This window comes from Chroicocephalus ridibundus, chromosome 7 (genome assembly GCF_963924245.1).
Source record: "Chroicocephalus ridibundus chromosome 7, bChrRid1.1, whole genome shotgun sequence".
Lineage (NCBI taxonomy): Eukaryota > Metazoa > Chordata > Aves > Charadriiformes > Laridae > Chroicocephalus > Chroicocephalus ridibundus.
In genome coordinates this window covers 51,964,703-51,970,955 of record NC_086290.1, presented here as the reverse complement: position 1 = coordinate 51,970,955, position 6,253 = coordinate 51,964,703, and positions in this window count along the sequence as shown.

The window sequence follows — 6,253 nt, the reverse complement described above, 5'->3', positions numbered from 1 at the left end:
AATTCTGGGCCAAACTGCCCAAAAGTGCAACTCCACGTGGCAGGGGTTGACTCCCTTTCTCCTCCTTTTACCTGCTTTCTGCTGGAAAAGGGGTTAATTATTCCTCTTACATGGAGAAATATCCCAGGGAACTTGTTAAAGAGCTGCCCTGGCTGCTGCTGGGGGGTTGTACTGGGAACCGCTGCAGAGTTAACTAAAATTGCAGAGAAACAAATGATTTCTGAATGAACCTGTCCCCTAATTCCTCAGCGAGAGGGTCTGAGTAAGCGCTCAGGTGCTCCCCGTTGCCAATCTGCTGGAGCTTTTCCCGGGGAACCTCAGTTCCCCCGCCCAGGGCCCAGGTAAGGGTGGCTGTAGGTTATAAATGCCTGAAATGCACCTTATTTCTTTGAGGCGTTTTATTTTCTGCCCTCAGCTTGGAGCTTTCCGAAGGGAACTGGAGGTTTGTTGTTGTCTTTGCAGGGGTAGGCTCTGGTTTCTTTGCTAGTGATTATTTTTTTTTTACTGATTTCTCCTTTTCTTTTTCTCTTCTCTTCTTGCAAAGAGGTGTTTTACCAGGGCCACGAGGGGTACCCCTGAGACCCCAAGCTCTGGCTGCTCTCCTTTGTTTGTCTTGAATTCCTTCACTTTCTTAAAAGGTGCCAAGAACTGGGAGGAGATAAACTGAAAAACAGTTGATGTCATTTCTTAAAATTAGCAGTGGCCCCCTTTGGTTAAGGCTGGAGGGGACCCTGGGAATAATCTCTCATTAAATGATGCTAACGATTCTATTAATAGAAAATGCCTTGTAAAACCCCGGAAGAGGGGTAATACCTCTGGTTTGCTCTTGCTCTGGTTTTTTTCTGGGGTGGGGCTTGTTTGTTGGCTTGGTTTTTAGTTTCCGTCTCCTTTGAGTAGTTTGGAAAAGGGAGGATCTTTGCTTAGGCTCAGCTTGTGAAAATACTAAAGCTCTGGTAGAGGAATAGCTGCTTAGCTGGTGTAAATTCTGAGAGCTCCGTTAATTTCAGTGCTAAATTAAGCATTTTCGTAACTGTTTGTCCTGCTAGCCACCTCTCTGACAGAAAGGCATCAAACGCCCCCGCAGCCCCCTCCCCTGTGCTTCACCGCTAGGTGTTGGGGAGTTCATTAGTTCAGAGGGCTGAGCTATACATCATCCGGCATTTCTTAATAGTCATCTATTTCGGGACTAATTCCCATTGAAAATGAGCTTTTACTGCCTTAAATAAAAACTTCAGGTAATTCGGAGAATAATATTTCTCTAATGTTCGAGACCCAGGGAAAGTCTCCAGCCAAGTCGATGCTGTTTAATCATCGGGAAACTATAGATAAGGCAGTGGTGGGGTGTGCAGGTTCCCCCCCCACCCCGCATTTTTTTTTATATTACTTTCCAACTTTGCACCTTTAGTATAATTTTTGCTTGCAGCCGGATATTTTGCTCCGTAATTTCTTTCTGACCTAATGCCACTTGCCTTTACTGGGTGTTTAAGCCGAACGAGGGAAGCCGCAAATAAAGCGAAGTTCATCTTTGCCGCTTGATGGCAACGAGGAGATGGGCTGTAGCAGCCGGCTCCTGCCCCCGGCCCTTCGGGGATGCGTTTCTGATTACTCCTGGTGCTGCTTTCCTCCCATCACAGACGTTCAGCACAGGGAGGGGAAGGAACGGGAAGCCCCAGCGTCTTCATTTTTATTACGGGACCCTCCCCTGTGGCTGGGGTTGGGGCACAGCGGTGGCACCCCGCGGCTGGTTGAAGCCCTGTTGGGAGCAGAAAGGAAAGGGTGAATCGGTCTGAAAGTAGAGAACAAACTTCTCTACTGGGAGAGACGCGCAGGAAACTCAAAGCTTGAAGCGGGGACCCCATCCTGTGCCACCACCAGTGGGGACATGACCATCGGGGACCCCAGTTTAGGGGAGAAAGTCCCCACTTGGGGTCAGTGATGGCCCTTCTGTGCCCACAGGTGAGACAGTGGCGTGTGTCCCCTCCCCTGTGCCATCAGCGAACCCACCTGTCCCCAACGCCAGCTCTCCTCCTCCCTGGTGACGGCAGCCAAGGCCAGCAGCGTCCGCGGGGGCGGGCAACACCTTCCCTATGCCTTAAAAAAAACTCCTTTAAAACTTAACAGTGGCCAGTAATGAACCAGCAAAGGTTTATTGCCTATAAAGGATAAAATTAATGTAAGTTATCCTCATAAACTCTCCTGATTTGTGCTGGTCCTTCCTGTTCTCTCCGCCTGTCTCTGGCAGCCTGTTCTAAACAGCTAATGGGCAGCCTTGGGGGGGGTGGGTTAATTAGCGAGTACCAGCCCTGCTTTGGGTGGCACCTCCCGAGGGAGCCCGGGATGCTGCCCCGGCCTCTTCCTCCCACAGCGAAACAGAGGCACGAATTCCATTTTCCCGTAAGGGGCTTCCTCGCTAGGATACAATCCTGGGTCAATATCTTTTTCCTAATGACCGCAGGATCATAACCGGGATTTTCTCGCTGTCAGGCCGCGCTGTGCTCCTCTTCCACCCCCCTCTCTCCAGACCGAACCGCGTGCAGCTCCCCGCCACGCGAATCGTTCTCAGAGAGGACGGGGGGAAATCGCACCTTGGTTTATCTTTCTGATGCTGTAGCTAAACCCAAAATGCGAAATTCGGCCAAAAAAAGCACAGGAGACAAGCATATGGAGGCATGTACCTCTGACTTACAGTCCGCAGCATGTTTTTATGGTGGTTACTTATTTTCAGTAAATTGATGAGGCTTAAAGGGGAAGCTAAACTTTTCGCCGATATATAGGTGAAATAATATTAAATTCCCATATTAAAGATCATCATTAACCTGTTTGGCTTTTATTGGGCTAACAGTAAACGCAACAAGCTGTGAACAGGGCGCTTAATTATTTCAGTGAATATTTATAACATACAGGACCTTTAGAGTAAATAAAGAGAAGAAATTATTGCACGGTGATTGGGAGGCTGATAAGCAAATCCTCGTCTTTGACCGGAGTGAGCAAAATGAAATGCATCCGCACTGTAAACCCTCGGGTTTGCAGTTTATATATATATATCTCTCTATGTAGAGAGAGAGATTTAAAAAATTAATACACCTCTTATTAATCAACTTATTAGAGAGTAATTTCTTTTTAATGGACACCAGGTGGGTTTGGGATAACTTTGGTTTTAAATAGAAGTATTTGGAGGCTGATGCTGCGGCACCGCGACTCGGGATGCAGACAGGGTCACTAATTTCGGTAAAACCACCAGGTTTTGGGGTTTGGCTGAAGGAGTTTCTGAAGCCCCCAAACCCTCTTTCTGCAGCATCCTCACGTGGTGCAATCACTGCAGAAGTGTTTTTGGCGCTTGCCAGATATTTAGGGAGCCGGTTAAATAAGACATCATGTAGGGATGGAGTGGAGATCTGCTCTACAGCTTACTGGGAGGCTGTAAGAGGTACCACAGCACTGGCTGAAGTCCTTTGCCCTGTGTTATATATAAGGGGACATGTATGTTTAGCTTGTACAAGAATATATATGTTATAAAGCTCTCGATACAGACAATAGGATTGGATGCCATAAAGGGACGTGTGACTTGTGAATTAAGGGACTTGGTAATTTGTAGAATGATGGTTTAAAATGACTTTATTTTATAGCTAGTTTCTGCCATCTGAGTGATGTTGCATGTATTGGTTGTATTTATAACTTAATAGCTTTTCTCAATTTTATTATATTTTTTATGATACTTGTGGCTTTATGGTACTTCATAATTTTTCTCAGATTCATTAAATCCGGTTGAGGGTGGAGCTAATGGCAGAGCAGGTAGTGCGTTCTGGGTGCCATGGAACACTCCGTCATTGCCCTGCAGAGCACAAGAGCCAGCTCCGGGATGAGCTCGTACTGCACGAGGTGACCTGGGCGGAAGAGGGGAAGGAGGGTGGTGATGGTTGGCACCCAACGGTTGGCACCCAACAGCTGCTGGTTGGAGGCAGCTCATGGCAGGGCTGGGAACTGCTGCCTGCTCATGGTTATTCTGTTGGAGAAGACGACCCAGTCCTGGCGGAGGAGCAATCGCTGCCCTGCCTGCGGAGCACATGGCGGTGCGTCGGTGTTTAGCTGTATTTAGGCACCGTTCCCTTTGCAAACGCAGGGTGGTGTGTTTGCACCCGGGCGTGGGCTGGGCTGGGAGCTCAGCCTGGGAGAGTGGCATGGAAACAGCATTGGTTTAGGCTTTACATCATTCGAAAACCAGCCGGTCACAGCACGGTTCCCCAGTATTCCCAGGGCCGAGCACGGGAGGGATCCCGGCCCACCGCAGCTGCCCTGCAGGTGCCAGAAGAGCCGGGAGAAGGTGGAGGTGCCAGCGGGCAGGGAGGCATCGGCTGATGTTTCTTGTGCTCCTCGGAGTCTTCATTTCATGGGTACCCCCGTCCATGGCAAGGTTAGGGTGGTTGATTTTTCTCTTCTGAACCAGTTAAACCAGTCATTCCCTCCCGTAACCACAGGGAAGGGGGAGGGAAATCTTGCATTTAAAACAAAGGTGTATTTTGGCAGCTCGGGCTTTGCTATTGACAAAATTCTGAAGAATTTCTCCAATTTCTGCATTAACCTTTGGCTCTGCCGTGGTCTGTCTGTTGTAACCCTTCTGGTTCTGTAGGTGCCGCGTACCAACGACGATGTTTCTGTGTTTTGAGGGTGTTAAATCCTCACCCTGCAGTTTGGCTGATGCCAACCCCTCCCGGCGTGCGATGGCATCCCGCCGCAGTCACAGGGACTGTGTATATGGAGAGAATACCTCCATGGCTTGTCGGCTTTGGCATTTCCTTCCGCGCTTGAAACTCGCCCAAAATGATGTTAAATTTAAGAAAACTTGTGCGTGACTCAGAGTGGGTGAGGTGGCATGAGGAGCCCTGTTGGCGTAGCCTGGGCTGACCGCAGTTGCGGTGCGACAAGAGGAAGGCGAAAGCTTGGGCCACCCGTCACCAGCCAGACCCTGGGCACGGGGGACCCGCGGTGACGGCTCGATGGCTCCTTGGGATGTTTGCATCTCTCCCGCAATGGGGTTTTCAGTCCTAAAACTGCACTCTTTGGGACAAAAATAGCAGCATCTTGTCATTCTGTGTTTTTTGTTTGTTTTTTTTTTTTTCTTGCTGCTTTTTTAAAAAACAAAGACAACCAGGCTCAGGAGCCCCAAAACGTCACCATTTTTAAACAAAAAAATGTCGTTTTTGTTAGCACTGAAATAGAGGGCAACCTGCAGAAAAGCCGCGGGCCCCCGAGGGCAAGTGCCATGAATTCCCAGTGCCCAACGAGCCCCCGGCTGTAATTGTGTCTGCAACAGCCCTGGTGGAGCAGAGACGGTGCTTCGGAGGCAAATCGGGTCGCTTTAACGTATTCCCCCTGGAGCGGGAGATGCCGGGATTATTCCTTTTGTACAGTTTAAAACAATTTAATTCCGAATCCCACTTTCCGGAAAATGGGCAAAGATGGAGTTGACTTCTCGAAGAAGGTCTGTGTCCCCGCGGGAGGCCGGTGGCCGTTGGGGACGGGGACATGGGACCCCTTCACCTTGCCTCCCTCTACCTATTTATGATCCCAAGAGATAACGCGCTACCCAACTCCGCAGCAGCCTTCATTACAAGCTGTTGGTCTGCGGGACCGCAATGCATTTATAATTTTTATTGTTATATCTTTTAATTTTATTTTGCTTTCCTTGCTGTCTCGGCGAAGGGAAGATAGGAGTCCATATTTATTACAGAGCAAACGATCTACCTCTGCGAATGTATGTATCAGTTAATTTAATCTCACCAGTTTTATTTAAACTGTTTTTCCTTCCTTTCTTTACTTCCCTCCTCCTATCTCCCCCCTTTTCCTCCTCCTCTTGGTGCAAGGTGATCAGTTTGTTTAAAAAAAAAAAAAAAAAAAAAAAAAAAAAAAAAAAAGCTGGAAAGTAAAACTATCCCGTGCCTTTTATAATCTGTATTGAAAAGGCTCTTTCTGGTTGCTACGGAATCGCTCTGCCTTTCACTGCTTACGCCTGTGTGCCTCCCGTGGCCCCCCGTCTGATTGACATTTACAAATTACCAAGCTGAGAGTGTTCAATCTTTGACCCGTGTGTTTCTATTCAGCAATGAGTGAGATTTGCAAGCATTTTGTCATATAATTACTGCAAATCCCTTGAAAATTTCCACAACAACGCCTAGATGAATGGTAATTTGTGCAGACAGCCGCTGATGCCTTTACAATGCACTAAGATGCAAAACAGTCTAATTTTTTTTTTTAT